This window comes from Nelumbo lutea, chromosome 1 (assembly GCF_056320005.1).
Source record: "Nelumbo lutea isolate HS-2025 chromosome 1, American lotus-T2T, whole genome shotgun sequence".
Classification (NCBI taxonomy): domain Eukaryota; kingdom Viridiplantae; phylum Streptophyta; class Magnoliopsida; order Proteales; family Nelumbonaceae; genus Nelumbo; species Nelumbo lutea.
In genome coordinates, this window is record NC_142684.1 from 210,459,577 (window position 1) to 210,479,954 (window position 20,378).

The 20,378-nt window shown below is 43.2% G+C and overlaps 1 long non-coding RNA gene across 1 annotated transcript; it reads left to right on the forward strand.

Moving 5' to 3' along the window:
* Nucleotides 1-13,263: 13,263 nt before the first annotated feature.
* LOC148880778 (uncharacterized) lies at nucleotides 13,264-19,590 on the forward strand. Its single transcript, XR_016104651.1, has 2 exons — nucleotides 13,264-13,827; nucleotides 13,951-19,590. It is a non-coding gene; the product is annotated as an uncharacterized LOC148880778 (long non-coding RNA).
* Nucleotides 19,591-20,378: the final 788 nt, after the last annotated feature.

A 20,378-nucleotide genomic window follows, 5' to 3' on the forward strand; every position in this document is an offset into this window, starting at 1 on the left:
AAACTAACACAAGTCTCATAAGTGTGCAGTTTAATGGTATTACACAGAAACACACCGGATATAACATGAATCAATTATGTACTTTTATTCATTTATAGTAAATGTCAAATGTACATCATATATCAATATGATTAGAGCAAAGGGCATACACTATCTAACAATTTTTTTTCATAAAAATCAATAAAGGACATGATCTTTATGTATATATAGCTCATTTAGGCCCTATATTTAATCTTATCGATATATACTTATGATTTATTGGAGTATCAATAGTGTTTTCATGCGTATATTAATATTTCATTCATATCAGATGAGGGGTGATTTGGCCCGACCTAGTAGACGGAGGACACGTGGACACAACCTGCTAGCTAGACCTAGCACGTATTGCCATCTTAGCGCCACCTACCACCTCGGGTGTCTCGGGCACCTCGGCAATCACCGAGGTCTAAGTAGCATGTCATCTAGAAGCATGTCATCTATCTCCAAGCACTTCAAGATCATGCTACACGACCATAACACTTATCCTCATCCCGCCTGGATCGAACAGACACGGTAGGCCTTATTAGCTAGCATGTTACCCACCTCCCGGAGCAGAACGAACTCCTATGGCTCGGGTTGAGGATCTCGGAGGTGTTTCATGAGATCCACGACAACTCAACTATATAAGGGCATCAGCCCCTAAGACTCAAGTACGCATGATTTGTGCTTACTAGCTTTCTTGCATTCAAGTTACTAGCTCATTTACACAACCAAGAACTAACTTAAGCATCGGAGTGACCACGCCGAGTTAACCACACCGGGTTCTCTGTGCTTTATCTTTTTACAGCTTGACTCGCTAGGTAAGCAACTGACATCTGAGCTGCAGGCTAGGAGCTCCAGACTGTGCACCATCAATTGACGCCATTTGTGGGAATGACATGAAAGTTAATTTCTCTACCTCAATCACATCTCTTTAAACTCCATCAATGGCATCAACCAGTAACACCGGAAAGAGCGTCGAGATGACCGTCTCTGAGAGGAAGGAATAGACTTCCATCAATCCAGAGTTCCCTACTATCTGCATCGGCCAATTTACTATTCCATTCACTATCTCAGGGGTTCCAACGCTACAGAGTTAGCAGTAGTTCTACACCCAGCCGTTGCACACTTTGCTACCTCAGGTGAGCACCACCATCTCAGTCGTAGAGCCCTTGGTGGTTTCTCCTGGGGTTGGGTTTCAATAGTTCAATGAGCTGGTCCAGAGCGTTTGAGTTATGCAGATCCAAATGCAACAGATTCACCAAATTCAGCAGTACCAGCAATACTATTTCTTCCACCACTGCAAAACCAGAATCAGAACCAGAGCATCCCTCCAAACCGAAGCCAGAATCAATAGTAGCAAAATGTGCACCGATCTCCTCCACGGGACGCGGGGACATCCCAGGTCCCAGCCCCTCCTCGGGACCCAGCAGTAGGTCAACGCACACCACCACCTTCCCAAGTGGAAAATCAGAAGGATCGGCCCTAGGACAACCGCCACACCAAGACTGATCAGCAACAACATTCGTGGCATGAAAATCATGACCCTCAAGCCAATAACTGCTAGCTTAGGGCAAGAGGTGCAGACTCACACTAAACCCCTTGGTCCTCCACAGCAATCGGCATCAAATTCACGTTTGTGAGGATGCAAGTAATAGGAATTAGCTCCCGCCTCGCGACAACATTCGAGAACAGGAGTGCACAAGAGTCGAGGTGTCGTATAACACCGAAGTGAGCAACACCAATAATGAGGTCATGAGGAAGCGATGCCGTTGTAGAGCATGCTAAGCATCGGCCAGGAGCAACCTACCGCTGGTAGCAAATAGGATGAGGGAGGATGTGTGCTCGGTAGTTGCACAACTGTCTCTAGTATTGTTGAGCCGACCCTCAACCCTGGCACTAGAAATTCTTTCAGCCTTGAGGCCTCAAGGGTTTAAGACACTGGCGTTGGAGACCTACAATGGGAAGACTGACCCCAACGACCATGCTGATAGCTTCTAGTCTCTAATGCTACTTGCCTAACGCGTGGCATTCTTGACGACTTTCAGAGACACAGCCAGGACGTGGTACAGGAACTTACCCCTGGGCGATCAAGAGCTGGTCACAGTTCGTGGACATGTTTAACACGCATTTCATCACAAGGAAGAAGTGCCCGAAGTCTGTAGTGAGCCTTCTGAGCGTTGTTCAGTGGGAAAACGAATCAATTAGAAGCTATTTAACAATTTAATTTAGAGTGCCTACAAGCCCCCAACCTTGATCCAGTTGTGCAGTTCACTACGGCCCAGAAGGGAGTCCGTCATGTTGAGTTCTCCTGACATCTCGGGTTGAACCCTCCAAAAACAATGGAGAAGTTCCTCGAGGATGCCAACAAGTTTATTCAGGCGGAAGAAGTCCCCAGGTCTAAGTTAGAGCTCCAACAGGGCAAAAAGAGAAAAAGAGAAGATGAAGGTACCAGTAGCAACAAGCACCAGTGTGGTAGAGAAAGTCACCGAAGCGAAGCAAGTCCCCACATAGATGGAGTACGTCCAAGAGGAAAACTCCATATCTAGGACCCCTCCAATCCAGAGGTCTACCTACGCCACCTCAATGCAAAATGGGGTGAAATTCTGATGGCAATCAAGGATACTGACTACGTTAAGTTGCCACCTAGGATGTGAAGAGACCCGACAACTAGAAACCCCAACGTTTATTTCCATTTTTACCGTGACGTCGGGCATAGCACGAAAGGTTTCCAGAATCTCAAGGACGAGATTGAAGAGTTGATTTTCCATGAATACTTGAAGAAGTTTATCAACCATGAGAACAGGGAGGCTGCGGACCGACAGGCCGGCTAGCAAAGAGAAGCTTTTGAACCAAGCCGGAGGAACGACCGGAAACCACCTCAACAATAGGCACCACCAGAGGACAAGCCAATCCGCGGGGTGCTCAATATGATCACCGGTGGGTCCATCATTGCGGGGTGCAACACAACAGCAGGGAAGACTTCAGTTCAGGAGCTAGAGCATGAAGATGAGAACCCGCCAAAGCAACCTCGAGTTGAGGAGGCAATCCACTTCGCTGAGCACGATGTGCAGGTGGAATTCAGTATCCACATGATGACACCCTCTTAGTCAAGCTCATGATCAATGACTTCAAGGTAAAACAAACACTAGTAGACTTCGAGAGTTTGGTCGACATCATATTCTTGGAGGCGTTTGACAAGCTATAGTTAGAGAGGAAGGATCTGAAGCTAGCAGGCACACCCCTAGTTGAGTTCAGTGGTGATGTGGTGAGGCCCCTTGGCCGAATTATTGTTCTAGTCGCAGTAGGAGCATGGCCCAACTCGGTACACTTCGAGCACACATTCTTGGTGGTTACGACACTGTCCCCCTACAACGCGATCCTAGGTCGGCCCATCTTGCATGCCCTACGTGCGGTGGTGTCGACCTACTACTCGTCTATGAAATTCCTGACAAGCTACAAAGTAGGGGTAGTATGAGGCAACTAGGTCTAGTCATGGAAGTGCTACGTAGCCGCACTGAAGGGCAAGGCAAAGTTGGCAGACACCGTCGAACTAGAACCACCCCCTGATCACAAGGAAGAACAAGCTGCCCCAATGGAGGAGATCGTCTAGGTCCCAATCTTTAATGCTGAGCCAGTGAAGACCCTCCAAACCGGCGCTCTACTAAGCAAACTGTTTCAGTCACAACTAGTAAGTTTCTTACTAAGTAATTTAGATGTTTTTGCCTGGTCTGTGGTAGAAATGCTTGGCATTGACCCTAGTATAATAGCTCATAAGCTTAATGTGGATCCCTTAGCCAGGCCAGTTAGACAAAGAAAATGGAACCTCACCCCAGAGCGGTGGAGGGTAGTTGATGAGAAGGTTCGGAAGCTCTTCGCAACAGACTTTGTTAAAGATGTCCAGTACCCAAGCTAGGTGGCCAACCCGGTACTGGTGAAGAAGGCTAACAAAAAGTAGCGCATGTGCGTCGACTAAACTGACCTCAACAGAGCTTGCCCACAGGACTACTTTCCTCTTCCTAGAATAGATCGCCTAGTAGATGTGACCTCGGTGCACGATTTGCTGAGCTTCAAGGATGCCTACTCCGGCTACAATCAAATTAGGATGGACTTAGCCGGCCAGGAGAAGATTGCATTTGTAACCGAAGTAGGGTTGTATTGTTATAAAGTAATGCCCTTCAGACTACAAAATTCTGGAACAACCTTTCAGCGCCTTGTAAATAAGATTTTTGAAACCCTTAATTGGAAATAAAGATGAATGTTATGAAGATGACATGGTCGTGAAGACCCAGTTTTCAAATTCTTTGCATGATGATTTAAATTGCTTTTCAAATTCTAAGAAAATATAACATGAAGCTCAACCTGAACAAATGTGTCTTCGGGGTCACGTCGAGCAGATTCCTTGGCTATATAGTGAACCGACGTGGCATTGAGGCCAACCTAGATAAAATAAAGGCCATACTAGATATGAGACCGTCCCAAAAAGTAAAATAAGTACAAAGGTTAACTGGCTGGGTAGCTACCCTAAATCGGTTTATGTCTAAATGGGCGGGTCAGTGCCTACCCTTCTTCAAGGAAATTAAAAAGAATGAAGACTTCAAATGGTTCGACGAGTGCCAGGTCGCGTTTGATGAGTTGAAGAAATACCTGAGTACACCACCGATTTTTACCCAACCTGAAGAAGAAGGCGAGGTGAAGCTGTACATCTCTATGAGTGATGAGGTGGTCAGCATGGTACTAATTAGAGAAGTAGACCGGGTCAAATGGCCTATCTACTATGTGAGCAAAGTTTTCAGGCAGCTGAGACAAGATACTCCGACATCGAGAAGGTGGCCTATGCCCTAGTCATCACAACTTGGAAGCTATGCCCTTACTTCCAAGCCCACACAATTATCATCCTCACGAACCAACCCTTGAGGCATGTCCTACAAAAGCCCAAGGTCTCAAGCAGATTGACGAAGTGAGCCATCGAGCTGAGAGAGTACGATATCCGGTTCGATCCATGCCCAACGATTAAAGCTCAAGTCTTGGCAGATTTCATTACAGAATGTACATTCAAAATGCTAGGCCCTGAGGTGACTGAGCTGACTAGCACTTCGGAGGTGTCAACTAGTGCGGCACCAGTTCCGGTCAGGGAAAGCCCGGCCTGGGATAAGAAGCCCTAGATCCTCCACGTTGACAGTTCGTCTAATTAGAAGGAAGTGGTGTTGGACTCATACTGTACGAGCCGAGTGAGGTGAAGCTGGAGTATGCTCTCCGGTTCGGATTCGAGGAATCACACAATGAGGTATTGATAGCCGGGCTAAATTTGGTGAAGGAGATCGGCGTGAAGCATGTCGTGGTGTGCAGCGACTCCTAATGGTTATGAACCAAGTAAATAGTGAATACAAGACTCAAGAACCTATCATGATGGCTTATCTGGCCAAAGTAAGGGAACTCTTGCCCTCCTTCCTCTCCTAGTTTATCTGACAAATACCTAGGTCAGAGAATGCCAAGACTGACTCATTATCAAAGTTGGCAAGAACGAGTGACAACACAATGAGGATGGTGTACATAAAAGACATGCCTCGACTCAGCATTCTCGGGGGGTAGAACAGGTCGCTCTTGTGTCTGCTCCACAGGACCCTACCAATAGACCGTAATGCAGCTCGGAGGACAGAACATGTCACTCCCCTACTTGCGTTGCTTGCGGCCTTCACAAGCAGACCAGGTACTCCACGAGATCCATGAAGATCTCTGTGGAGGACACCTGGGGGGGCAGAGCGCTCACCCAAAAAGCGCTAAGGCAAGGGTACTACTGGCCCACAATGAAAGTGGAAGGACATCCTACACTCGAGCTCATCAAGAAATACGACGATTGCCGGAGACACGCCAACATCCTCCATCAACCTACTACCAATCTAAAGTATCTGACAAGCTCATGGCCTTTTGTGTAGTGGGGAATAGATATCCTTGGTCCATTCCGATCGGAAATCAGGTAGATTTGACGTATGGCATTGAGACTGTCATCCCTTTTGAGATCGAAGTACCGACCCTGTGACTTAAGGTGTATGACGAAGACACTAATGATGACGAACTATGAACGAACCTTGACTTGATTGAGGAAGTACGCAACTTGGCCTACATCTGGACTATAGCCTACCAATAGCGCGTAGCCCAGTACTACAATGCCCAAGTCAAGAGACACTAGTTCCAAGTTGGCGGCCTAGTACTCCGAAAGGTGATGGTACCAGATCCCGATGTAGATAAGCTTGGACCGAATTGGGAGGGTCTGTACAAGGTGAGATGGGTTTTCGGCGAAGGCACGCACGAGCTCGAGACATTGGAAGGGAAGCAAGTATCCCGTGCTTAGAACGTTGACAATTTGAAGAGGTACTATCTATGAGTTTGAGAGTCAGACATCCGCCAAAATTCACTAAGTCTAGAAGATCAACGAGCTGGTTAGGGCACACATTGGAGAGTGGACTATGAATTGCTCCTAAGGCCTAAGGGCTAAGGTGCCAAACTGATAAGGGACCTCGACACTAAATAAGACTCAACCGCCTCTTTGGCATGGGCAACATAAGACCTAGTCACCTCTTCGGCATGGGCGACACAAAAAGATTAGGCTTGTGTTTAGCCTCATTAGTGTGCAGACAGGTTGGGCACATACCCTACAGTGTCTGCTCACCTCGGCATACATCGATTTCGGATTATTCCTAACTATGCCTAACTCACCAGCTCGACACCTCAGGGTAATCTATACTTAGACTTTTTTGTAAATATGCATCATCATACACGAAGTGGCAAAAGAAAGTGCTTCATTACTTCATAGCAAAAAAGAAGAGTTCTTGTACATGTAGAAAAAAGGAAGAAAAAAGAGAATCTATCAAACCTAGTTCGGAGGCTCGGTATACATTCTATGTACAGGGGAGTCCAAGAGAAGAGGCAAGTTTCAGTTCTTATGGGGCTCTTCGTCCCCGCCTTCAATATCTCCATTGGCACCCCTCAGTTCTTCCTCCGTAGTGACTCTAGCAATGCCAGCCTCATCAGTCTCTATGGTACCCGGGCTGCATGACCTCTTAACAGTTCCCTTGTCGATGTTGTCATCACTTTCCTCTTTGGAGTTGGGGTCTTCCTCTTGGGACTGGAGTACCATCTCGGTGGTGAGCCCGATGGTGGTGACATCCTTGAGGTCGAGCTGAGGTAAGGTGCACCTGGTGAGCCAGCGACACAACTTGAAGCCCTTTCTAAAGGCCCTTGTAGCGACCTCGTTGCAGAACCTGTCGTACTCCAAAGAATTTTTGTAAGCCTTAACAATTTGTACTTTGGCATCTTTGTTCTCCTGAGTCAGAACCTCCTCGCGATAGCTGAGCTGCTTCTTCGTTTCTTCGACCTTGGTCTCAAGCTCTGCAGCGCCTTCATGTTGCCCTCGAGCTTTTGGATGTGACCCACTGCTTTCATTAATTTTCTCTCGTCCACCATTGCCTTCTCATCGGAGGCAGATGCCTTAGCCTTAGCAACCTACACCCTAGCATAATGTAGTTCAGCTTGATTAAGGAAGGAATGAATCATAGAGTTTGTTTGCAAACAAGGAGAAGATGATGAGTCTAAGTAGAGAGAAATGAAAAATGTAAGCAAGAGTTTAGCACGGAGATCGGAGGGGTTTACCACGATGAGATGTCCTAGGGCCTCAGTCGCGAGTTGACTGAGTGATAGTTCGACAATTTTCAGCACTTCGTCAGGAAAGACGACTTCCTTTCTCCTAGCAATGACCACCCAAGCATTGAAGATACTTTGGTTCTCCTCGGGGTTTAGTGGGGAACCACCGACCTCGGGACGATTGGACGACATGTTTCAGCACTTCTTGGGCTTGCAGGGCATCGATTTCACTCCTTGGTGTTCTTCAACCAGGTCGACAAGCAGGATCCCTTCCTTGGTTGGAGCAGCAGGAGCAGTTGGGACCTTGGGCTCAGACACCACATCCTGGGGAATGTCACGGGCAACCTTACTCTTCTTCCCCTTCTTCATGTTCGAGAATAGTTTAGTGATTGGGACATCTGACATGGTGCTTGCAGGAAAATAAGTGTTCAGTTAGCTGAAGTAACAAAGCAAAAAGATTAAGTGTGTGTGTGCCAAAGTGGAGACATACACAGGCTTAGCCCCACGTTGACTAGTTTCTCCTTAGCCTAAAAATCCTTCAACCTTAACTTGAGCTTCACCTAGGACCATATTTCCTTCTTTGTTTCCTTATCTAGCTTGATGCCAAGGTTACTGATTGCCATCCTCTAGTGTGTCGAAAGCAGCCACCCCCAGCTATAGTAACGACGAAGTAGCGTTTCTTCCAAGCCAGGACCTTGTTGGGGTAATTGTACAAGATTTTGTACCCAGGTCGGGCGGTCAGGTAGTAACTACGTTTATTGGATGAGGGGACACTAGCGGAATTCTTCTTAATTGAACAAATCGAATTGAAGATGTCTAAGGTTAAAGGTCTTCCATAGTCATGCAAAAGAGAGATGAGGCCTACAATGGTGTGAACTGAATTTGGGTGGAGCTGGTCTATGGTGATGTTGAAAAATTTGTTGACTTTGACAATAAAAGGGATGGAGTGGGAAGCGCAGTCCGGCGGCCAACTGCTCTTCCAATACCATGATCTTGTTGTGATCATGGTCCCAAGGATACCTTTCCAATGGGATGATCGAGCCATGGTCCTCGAGGAACTTATAGTATGCAACCAACACTTGGAGCCTCTCCTTTGTCACCACAGAAGGACCGAAGCAATCTGGCCTTGGCTTCTCAGAGCGATGAGAGATTGAGGCTTCCTTCCTAGAGACCTCGCACTCCTGAGTTGAAGTGTCCATCTCAGACGGGCTGGATCTAGAGCTATGTGACGAGGTACTCGCCTCGGTAGGACCAGACTCGGTCATTTTACCCGAGGTGCACGCCTCGGCCTCGGTTAACTCACTACTCATGTCTAACAAACTACCAGTAGTAGAGCTAGACATCTTGAACTAAAGGAAAAAGCAGGTGAGGAAAAAAGGCAACTTACTTAAAGACCAGAGAAAGGAAGCCGTTTCTAAGACATAGGTAGGTAAAACCGATCTGGGAGCAGACACGCGACCTCAGGATCACGAGCACACAATATATGACGAAGTGAAAGGGACCCCAAGGCCTCTATTTATAGCCATTGTAGCCGAACTTGAACAATCTGGATCAACGCAATCCAACGGCTCTCATAGAAACCGGTTACACACCTCTTGAGGTTGAAATCGGTTGAGCGCGTGTTTTGACGTCCATGGAGTTAAGTAACCCGCGTGACGCCTGCATGTTCCCAACATGCGATCTGGTTTCCTAATTTAGCTAGGCGTGTCATCGTGGTCAAACCACCGGACCGGTAATCCATCCGAAGTGAAACTGAGCCAAATCCACCTGAGCTCGTCATGAACTCCCCATACCGGGTCGGGACTCCTGGCACGGAAAGTGGGGGCAATTGATGAAGGGTGATTTGGCCCGACCTAGTAGGCGGACGATATGTGGATGCAACTTGCCAGCTAGACTGAGACCCAACACATATTGCCATCCCAGCACCACCTGCCACCTCGGATGTCTGTCTCAGGCACCTCGACAATCACCGAGGTCTGAGTAGCCTAATATTGCCTAACTTACCGAGGTGACACATTTCCGATTTCTAGAAGCATGTCAGGTGTCTCCGAGCTCTTCGGGATCATGTTGCACGGTCGTAGCACTTATCCTTATCCCGCCAGGATTGGATGAACGCGATAGGCCTTATCGCTAGTACGTTACCCACCTCTCAGAGCAGAATGGACTCCTACAGCTTGGGCCGGGAATCTCAGAGGTGTTTCGTGAGACCCATGGCAGCTCAACTATATAAGGGCATCAGCTCGTAAGACCCTAGTACACACGATTTGTGCTTACTAACTTTCTTGCATTCAAGTTACTAGCTCGTTTACACAACCAGTGACTGACTTAAGCATCGGAGTGACCACGCCGAATTAACCACCCCGAGCTCTCTGTGCTTTCTCTTTTTACAGCTTGACTCTCTAGGCAAACAACCGACATCCGAACTGCCATTCAACTAGGAGCTCTAGATCGTGCACCATCAATATCCATGCATATTCAAGGAATATTCCGATACGTCTCTTAAATTTATCTTTTTGATATACTTATATTTCTGATACTTTGAACCTTGCTTAATGATAACTAGAAGACATCTGTCAACCAAAAACAAAATCAAAACATAGTTTCTATAATTCATGGCTTTTATATCAAATGAGATCATCTTGATTGAATCTCTAAGAGTATTTTCCGATCCTGAACTTCTAAGAATATTTTCTCCTCACTCATCAATCCTCGTCTAAAAATGGAGAAGGAAAGAAATAACAAAAATATTGAAATTAACTGGAAAAAAGCATGCATTGCGCACTAAGTTAATTAATGTAAATCGTTTGGTTAGCATTGTCACCTCCTATGTTCATTCAATATCTAGAGCTAATCCGGATCGCAACCAATGGCCTCCATGTTAGGCCACTGCCAACTCCGAACCACAATCAAGAATCTCGCCTTCCTATCACTATACCAAACTACTTCCTTGCTAATCTTCCCAAATCATCTTGTATCTGGTTGGAGAATTGAAGTCAAACCATCTTTAATTTGTGTGGCCACTTTCAACCTACCGAATACCGATCGAGTGTCATTCACCTCACAGATTTTCATAGCCAAACCTTTCAGCTCGATCGGTGGCTGCAATTCATAGTCAAACCAGTGATATTTTCTAGAAAATAATCGATGTGGTAGCACCGGTGCCAAAAAAAAAAAATGAGTCATTTTCTAAGAAAACAATGTAACAAACCCAATGGCATACAACATAGTTTTCTTAGAAAACATCTTTAAAGCAACGACATCAATGCCAAAAGCCTACATAGATTTGTGCCACTATTCTCCGTTTGCAGTCACTCCCTACCCCTAGATTGGGGTGGGTAGGCCCAAATTCCAAGCACTTGATCCTAGTTTCCCCAATTGGACCTACTCCAAGTCATTACAAAATCTATGGCGATCATGATGGTCTTGGCAAGAGAGGAGACAAATAGATTCCTTCAAATTTACATGCATCATCCATGTATATGACATTAGACCTTTTATGGGCTGGGTAGTTCATGGCCCGGCCTGGCTCATTATTTTTTGGGCTCGGGCTTTAAATACTAATGTAGTGCAATCCAGTCACTCCTACCTGACACTCGCGTGGCTCCTAAGAGGTACCTGAGATGAGAGGAAATAAAAAGAACTCACGGGGGGTTTGTCTGGCGGGAACACTCTAATGATTAAGTCAATATTCTGTGCAAGAAGCAAAGAGAAAACGAAGGCTAAGAGTGCAGATTGCGTAGGTGGTTTGAAGATACCTTGTTCCTTGAGAATAAGCCCCTTATAACATAATTCCATTGCGCTGTCATGCTGAGTCACTGTTTGAGCAAGGTCAGGCCCACATGTACCCGTGCTACGAGGTCGGGCCAAATCACCCTCCATCAAATACCAAGCCCGGTTATTTTTTGGGCCAGGCTCGGGCTTTCTCAAATAAGCCCGATTCGTGTCTGAACCCGACCTTATGCTATTACATATAATAAATATATATAATATATTTGTTTATTAAATTATTAATAAATATTAATTTATTATTAAAAAATATAAATTAATTTATTAAATTAATATAATATTAATTTATAAAAATACACTAAAAATAATGTATTTTGTATACATATCAAACTTTGGACTTTATATAAGGGCCGGGCTCAGGCCTGAGGCAACTCGACCCAGCCCATGAACAAGTATGCATGAGATGAGACCTTGACATTCACTACACAATGTGAGGAGCTACTCTCCTGTGCCTTGGACCAAGGCCATAATAACATTTTCACGTACGTTGTATTGTTATTTGATCCTCAACCAGTTCATCCACCAAATCTTCGAATCTATGATTGCTATCGTATACATTATGAACATCTCCATGTCAAGCTTAAAATGATAAATGACCCAATCTTTCAAGAACTTGGCCACATTGTGCAGGCGCACAGATGATGATATGCCATCTATGATGAATCCACATCAGCGCCCCATGTACAGCCCATCCCAGCCGTGTATTGGGAATATCTCCCATGCAATGCACGCTGAGATGCGCCTGTGGAATCTGATTATCTCATCGATTCGATGGTACCACCATCTTCTTCTCTTCTCCAACTTCCTGTGTCACCTTGATTATTTCTCTTCAAATCTAAGAAACACCGGAACACCTCTTGAAAAGAGCTTCTCAATTCTAACTTAAAAATGTGGGAATGTGTCAAGAGCAGACTGAAGTCAAATATGCTATTAAATGGGTGATTCAAGTTTAAATTTCTTTTGGATTATTTTAGTCAAAAATAAAAAAATGAAAAACATATACTTGGTAGCACTTAATTAAATCCAAGTTGTACACTACCATCGATCGCCTTCAACAAATCCATGTTTGTCGTTTCTTGCGGCTTAGATGAAGGTTTACCATCGTCTTCAACATTTCAACTAATCCTTGCTTCATTTCCGTCCACTAAATCAAAAGTCAGGACGACGTACTCATGTTCAAATTTAATCTTAGGGACCCTGGTCTCATGGAGATTGAACGTTTACATGCTTGACATTTGTCAACTCAACACCCTGAGACACCCTGAAGGGACTTGCTTTATATATGACCGTTGTGTCTCTCAGCTTAATTATTTTCCAACGGGATTTGTTAGAACACGAAGTAGAAAACGATATGCAGGCGGTGAGGGAGAAGCTCAGTGACATAAGCGCTATGCGCAAGGCCAAAGCGGAAGCCAAGGCCGAAGAGAAGGTATATATATATATATATATATATCTGGTTCTTACTGGAATGAGAATTAATTAAGGCCTTTAGATAATTGCATATTCGGTTCGGTGAAGCCAAATTAAAGCACTACCCATTCATTCTGTTGTACTTGTGAAATTGCAGGCGGAGAAGGAGATAGCAAGGGCACGAGTCCAGATGGCTCATGAGCTCAGGAAAGCAAAAGAAGCGGAAGCCAAGATGGATCTCCATGTGGACAAAGCCGCACAAAAGGCCGAGGAACAGATTGCAAAGCACTCCCCCTCGCCTCCAACCCACACCGAGCCACAGCTCACTCATGCACCCATTTCTGGTACCACTGACCATCATGGCCACTACGACGACAATTTTGCTGATCCAATTTTACGTAAATTACAATAATATGGCAGGGAATCTGTAGATTTCTAGCCCTATCATCACTTGATCATTTGTTTAGGAAGGAACACAGTTGAAAAAACTTCATTTGTAGTAACGAATTGATTATTTGTTATATATTATTATTATGGAAATATATTCTTTATATATATATTGATGCTGACTCAATCTTTGATCACACATCATCAGTTAGTTGTGATAAGAAATACGGTTGTAACTGATTATTTGTAAAACCGTTGTAACTATTATAACCACTACTGTTCTGTGATGCCATAAATGAATGAACTCTCTCGAGACATCTGTGAGAGAGAGAGAGAGAAAGTCTTTCTTTAAATCATTTCACTGTTACAGTGTACCCTATTAATCCTCTCTTATATGGTACTGGAGCCACAATAGATCATGGCATTAACTAACTCCCTTTTCTTCAAACATTGCTAACTTGTTTGCAAGCCTTCCTAACATTACCCCTTTCATTCCATTCAAGTTAACAGGAGGAAATTATCTTCTGTGGGCCGGCGGTCTCAGTTTCTTCCCATATTTAGGACCTATGGTCTGGATAGTTGAAGGTAAAACAAAACACTGTAATTAGTAATCTCACATAACACCGAAATTAGTAATTTCACCTTAATAATTTTGGCGAGTTTGGACTTGTATTTATATTGTGAGTCTTAAGAGTACTATGTGTGCAGGAATCTTCATCATACAGGTATATAAAGTATAAGTATGCAGTAAGTTCGAACAAGATATAAATTGACAGATGTATGGCTCTATCATACTCTATCATCCCCCCTCAAGTTGATGGGGGTGGAACAATAGTCAACTTGTCATGCAACATGCTGAATCAAGCAAGAGAGAGGGGCTTAGTGAAGATGTCAGCCACCTGATCATGACTGGAAATAAATCGAATGTGGAGTTCCTTTTTAGAAATCCGCTCTCTCACAAAATGAAAATCAATTTCAATATGCTTGGTGTGAGAATGAAAGATTGGATTTCTTGAAAGATAGGTCACACCAAGATTATCACACCATAAGATGTGAGAGGTAGTGGATGAAACAACCAATTCACGAAGGAGTGACTGCAACCAAATCAGTTCTGATGTAGCACAAGCAAGGCTTCTGTATTCCGATTCCGTGCTAGAGTGAGAGATTGTAACTTGCTTATGAGAAGACCAAAAAATGAGATTGAAACCCATAAAAACACAAAAGCCACCATAGGATCGTCTATCATCAGGAGAGCCAGCCCAGTCTATGTCTGAAAAAGGCATGGAGATCAAGAGATGTAGAAGGAGACAATCGCAAGCCGAAAAGAAGCATAGACTTGAGATAGCGTGGAATTTGCTTAACTGCCTCCCAATGATCAGAAGTGAGCTGATGAAGGAATTGGCAAACTTTGTTAACAGAGAAGGCAATGTGAGGTCAAGTTAAAGTCAGATATTGTAAAGCACCAATGATAATATGAAAAGTAGTAGGATCAGCAAGAGACTCTCTAGAATGTTGGGCCAGCTTGGTGGTGGAAGCCATTGGTGTGGAAACAGGTTTCACCCCATCTACTGAAGTGTGATAGAGGAGGTCAACAATGTATTGGCGTTGTGATAAGATTAAATCTATTTTGTCAGGAATGACCTCAATACATGGATCCAAGTCTTTAACTGCAAATGCACTGCTCATTTGATGAATGATAAGTTTTATAGCCTCATTAAATGACCTGGTCACAACGATGTCATCAACATATATCAAAATAAAGATGCTACAGTTAGGTGAATTCCTTATGAAAGGAGATGAATCAGAGATCGACATTTTGAAACCAACATTAACTAAGAAGGAACTAAGCTTTTGATACTAAGCTTGAGGAGCTTGTTTTAAACCATATAGTGACTTGCAGAGATGACACGCATAATTATGATGGGGTTGGGTCCACAAAACTGGGAGGTTGTTTCATATATACATCCTCCTCAAGATCTCCATGGAGAAATGCATTTTGTACATCCAGTTGCTGAAGAGGCCATCCTTTAGAGAGAACACACTTAAAACAACACGTATGATCATGGGCTTGATAACAGGGCTGAATGTCTCTATATAACCAATGCTAGGACATTGATGAAATCCCTGAGCAACTAGTTGTGCTTTATAGTGACTGATGCTTTCATCTGGGTTTTGCTCAATGCTAAAAATCCATTTGCATCCAACCAAATTGATGTTAGGTGGGGGTGGTACCAACATCAAAGTTTGATTGTAGTGTAAGGCATTTCAGACTACGTAGCTGCTCGCCATTCTATATTGGCATTGGCCTTAGCAAATGATGTTGGTTCAGTAAACAAAGAGGATAGTGGATACTTGGAAGCCATATATGTTTTAGGTTTGAATATCCCACTTTTGCACCTGGTCTGCATAGGATGACAGTTCGGAGGAGCAGAGGAGGGCAACACCTAAGCATCATTAGTAGAGGAGGGAGAAATAAGTTCACTGGTACTGGTTAACTGATTTGAGTTAGTTCTGTATATGGACTTTAGTGTAGTAGTTCGGACCTGTATACATTGTTTTATGCCTTTCTGACTTCAGGCCTGAGTTGATAGTTTGCTGATTTGAAAGAATTTTATAGGCTGCTTTTCTTTTTAGACTTTGGTTGCTGTTTTGGCCTTGGTAGTATAGCTGATTTGTAGTTCAGTGTACTTTATTAAATTTTTATAGTTCAGATCTGTGTAAATTACTCTTCATTGCTGAAATCAGAAATCTTAGGCTGCTATTCTTGTTTCAATCTTGTATATCAGTTTGGTAGTGTGCAGTCCTCTTGATTTCAGTCTTGTATATTATTTCAGTCTTGTATATTAGATTTCAGATCTGTCTATATTAGTTTTTAACCAGCTGATTGTTCTTTTTCTTGAAGTTTTTCTTGTTAGGTAGCATTCAACTTTCTTTGCTTTGTAGATTTCTACTCTCTTAGTGTTTAACAGTTCCTCTTTCTTAGGATTGTTGCTTGTTTGATAGCTTACATTCCTTGGTTAGTGTACAATAGTTTCTTTACTATTTTGATAGAGAAGATTGCAACAATCAACCATCAATGGCATTCCGAAAGAGCACAAGTTAGAAGGCAGTAAGGTCTTCACAATGTAGACACATATACAACTTTATCTGCATAAATAGGTGCAAGCAGTAGGAAAATAGATGAAATGCAAATGGAAGCCATGCATGTGCAGTCCATGACTTGTGATTGGTGTGGGGGAGGCCACATCAGCACTGCATGCCAAGTTGGAAATCCGTTTATGCAGCCTCCAGAATAGGTAAACTTTGTTGGCCACTTTCCAAGGCAGCAATACAGTCAATACCCTTGTGCCTTTAACCCCGGGTGGGGAGGATACCCGAATCAGTCATGGCCAAATCAGCATGTTCCGAAGCCCTTCCCCCAAAACTTCCATCAGCCAGAACAAAAATCTAACCTAGAGGAGCTGATGACCAAGTTCATAGCTAGTGTTGAAACCGGATTTCAGAATAATGAAACAACAATAAAGAACTTGGAGAAGCAAGTCGGGCAGTTGGCACAATTGATTTCAGCAAGCATACCGGGCACTCTACCAGAGAGTACTGAAGTGAAGGAGAAGGTAAGGGCTAAAAACAAGGTTAGCAAGTTGCCCAACATCCTTGAGCTTTGCATACAAGAGGGAGGAGCTGCAAGGAAAGAGAATGAAAAGATGCAAGGCATGGCAGCATACTTGAATGCCAATCCACATTTTCAAGGGAAAGAGTGTCTCAAGTTGGATGGCTTGGATACCCCGCCAATACCCATAAGCAAGCCTTCAACCCAAGAGCCACCCTCCCTTGAGCTGAAGCAACCCCCTCCACCTCTAGAGTATGCTTTTTTAGAGGCTCCATCAACACTATCAGTAATCATATCAGCAGATTTGAGCCCTTTGCAAAGAGAAAAGTTGTTGAGGGTGTCTCAGGAACACATGACAGTTTTAGCTCGAAATGTGTCATTGATGATGAGGTTGGTGGATGTTTTTAGGTCAGCGGTCAGCACCTCACTAGAAGGTCGATCTTTAGACCAAAAACAAGTGCTTGTTGGGATGCAACCCAATTCAGATTTTTAGTCATAAACTCTCTTGTTTTTGTTTCTGCTTTTCTTATTCATACCAGTTTAGTTTAGTTAGTATTTACGTAGGATGTTAATTAAATATGTTGTTGATATCTCTCTGTAGTTTTATGTAATTCTTAGCAGCTAGAGGATTCCCATCACAAGAGCTATTGCAGTATTCAAAAGAAACTTCAGGAAAGTCCTCTAACCCCTCTCATTGATTGATAATGCTCTTCATGCAATTACCTTCATTGCTGGATTTTTTTTTGTTACTCTCTAACTCTAGGAACATTGAGGACAATGTTCATCTTAAGTGTGGGGGAGTGAGTCTGTAGCCATGCACCTCAATCATCCCGACACACACATGCTTGCAATGACATAACCAAATAAACTAGAAAGCCCCTTAAGATCATTGCTGTTTATTAGATGAATTCAAAGAGGGAATACAATGAGTTGAGGGAGACCACTGTATGTGTTTTCATTTATTCTTGTGAATGATCCAACTTAGCACAATGCATGAGGTTAAGGGAGCTGAATATGACTTTCAGCATGACTGACCCTAGCTATCCTCATGTGTAGAATGCACTTATTTGATGATCATTTGAGCTAGTTCACATCTGAACTGTTAATGCATGAGGTTCAATAACTAAAAAAAAAAACAAGAAAAAAGAAGTGTGAGATGGAGCATAAAATGCACTCACACCAAAAGAAAAAAGAAAAAATACCCCGTGTGAGATGGACCATAAAATGCACTCACACCGAAAGAAAAAAAGAGAAAATGCCACGTGTGAGATGGAGCATAAAATGCACTCACACCGAAAGAAAAAAAGAGAAAATGCCACGTGTGAGATGGAGCATAAAATGCACTCACACCTAAAATGTGGTTGAACACTCAGATAGATGCAGTGACAGATTTGAAACCAAGCTCATAGTAATGGTTAATTTTAGAGGTCAAGGTGCTGATTTGCATGATGAATGGAAGTGAATGTTGGAGCATGAAGAACCTCATATTCTACCTTTCCTTAGATCTTATGTATGTGATAAGAATGGTAGTTCATAGGAATGGAGCTGAGTACTTACACAAGTTTCCCGACCACTCAATGCATCCTCCTCCTAAAAATTCATCCAGTAAATGGTGAGAATAAGGGGGATGATCGGTTTATGGGTTATGTCTTTGCTTGAGGACAAGCAAAAGCTTAAGTGTGGAGGCGTTTGATGTGTGCACAATTTACATATAAATTTTGGTGTTTATGCATAGTTTTGATGCTAATTTGTGTGAATTCTTACCCCAATTAGCTTGATTTTAGGAAATTGTCAAAGGGGACAAGTCTAGGGAAAAAGAGCATAAAATCATGCTAAAGGAAGCCAAATAGAAGGTGATACAACCCATCTGGGAGCAAGGCCCAGCCAAGAGGTCAAAGGAGGGCCATTCGGCCCATGCAGCCCATGCTGCACTCTTTGGAAAAGCCCAAAGAGAGAGCACAACCAAAGCTCTCCAATGGAACCTATTCGGCCCAGCAATGAGGAGGCCCATTTACAGATCAAGAGCAGCCCAAAGTGCAGCCCAAAGAGCCTAAAGGCGGTAAACTTTCTAGAAGAGAGAAAGGAGGCGTTAAGTGAAAAACAAGTCTAAGTGGGTAATTTTGAACAATTTCGGCATCGAATAGTAATTTGGGCATAACTCTCTCATCTGGACTCCGATTGGGATGATTCAAGATGAGTTGAAAAGATAAAGAAAATTTCTAGAACTTTCATGTTTTGAGTTTTGATAGACACAGACTGAATCGGGGTCAAAATCGAACCCGGATTATCTGAAACCGCATTGTAGAACTTTCTAGATGAGAGAACTTTCTAGAGGAGGAAAGGGGCTGAGGAGAAGGCTATAAAAGGATAAGAGATCCAAGGGAAAATGGGTCTAACATCTGATTTCAAACTCTCATTGAGCACTTGTTCTAAGAGAGAAGAAGAGAAAGAGATAAGCGCAAGAGAGGAGAAGAGAGGAGGAACAAGCAGCTTCAAGAGAAGAAGAAGCTGAATTCGAAGGGGGAGAAAGCAATTGGAGATCAAGGTTTTGTCATCACTTGATTTCTGCACAAATTGGTAATTGAATTCAATTAAGATTTATGTAATCTCTCCATCAAATTTTCCTTTCTTGTTGTAATCAAAGCATGTATTATGCAAATTCAATTCTGTAATTTATTTTCTAAATTCATTTGAGTAAAGTAGATTCAATCTTGAAGTTTCTTGTTTGGAATACCAATTGTGGATTGTTGGCCGAACTGCTATTCTGAAATTTCAGATCATGAATTTACAAGGTCTGAATTGCTATTTTCCAATCTCAGATCTGTAAATTCAGATCATGAAATAGTGAGATCCGAACTGCTATTCTATAAAATCAGATCCGTGATTTCAGATCATGAATTTGTAATACCTGAATTACTTGAGAAAGAATTCAGGTAGCTTTAATTCAGTCTGGCCGAATTGTTCCTCTTTCTTGGAATTCCTAGAGTGTTTGAGAAAGATTCTAAAATTTCAGATATGCCAATCAAGAGCTGAATTGAGTGCAAGGTTAGAGATAACTTGCACAATTCAATTGGTGTTCATTCAGCTGAGTTGATGATCATCTAGCTGAAATAAAGCTCTGGAATTGCTAGATCTGAATGCATGCATGGTGATTAGATCCTTGATAGAGATATAAGGACCATCACTCATGCATAGATTGAACATGCGCTCGAGAGAGGCTGTTCATTGCTTTGAGATTTACCAAACCAAGGTTGAATCCTATTCTACTCGAATTGCCTAGAAAACTAATTGCTGAATTTATTTTTCTATGCATCTTTAGCTTGTCTCCTCACTTGCATACAAGGTGTTTGATCCAATGTGTTAGAAATAGCTTTGTAGTTAGAATTTCAGATTTTCATTAGTTTTACATTTCGGCTGATCAGATAACAGTAGACTGATTTATTACTAGTAGACTGGGTTTGCACGTACATTAAGTGTGCATCCATAACTTGGTAGCTGGGTCGAAATGGCTGAACCATTACAGTCG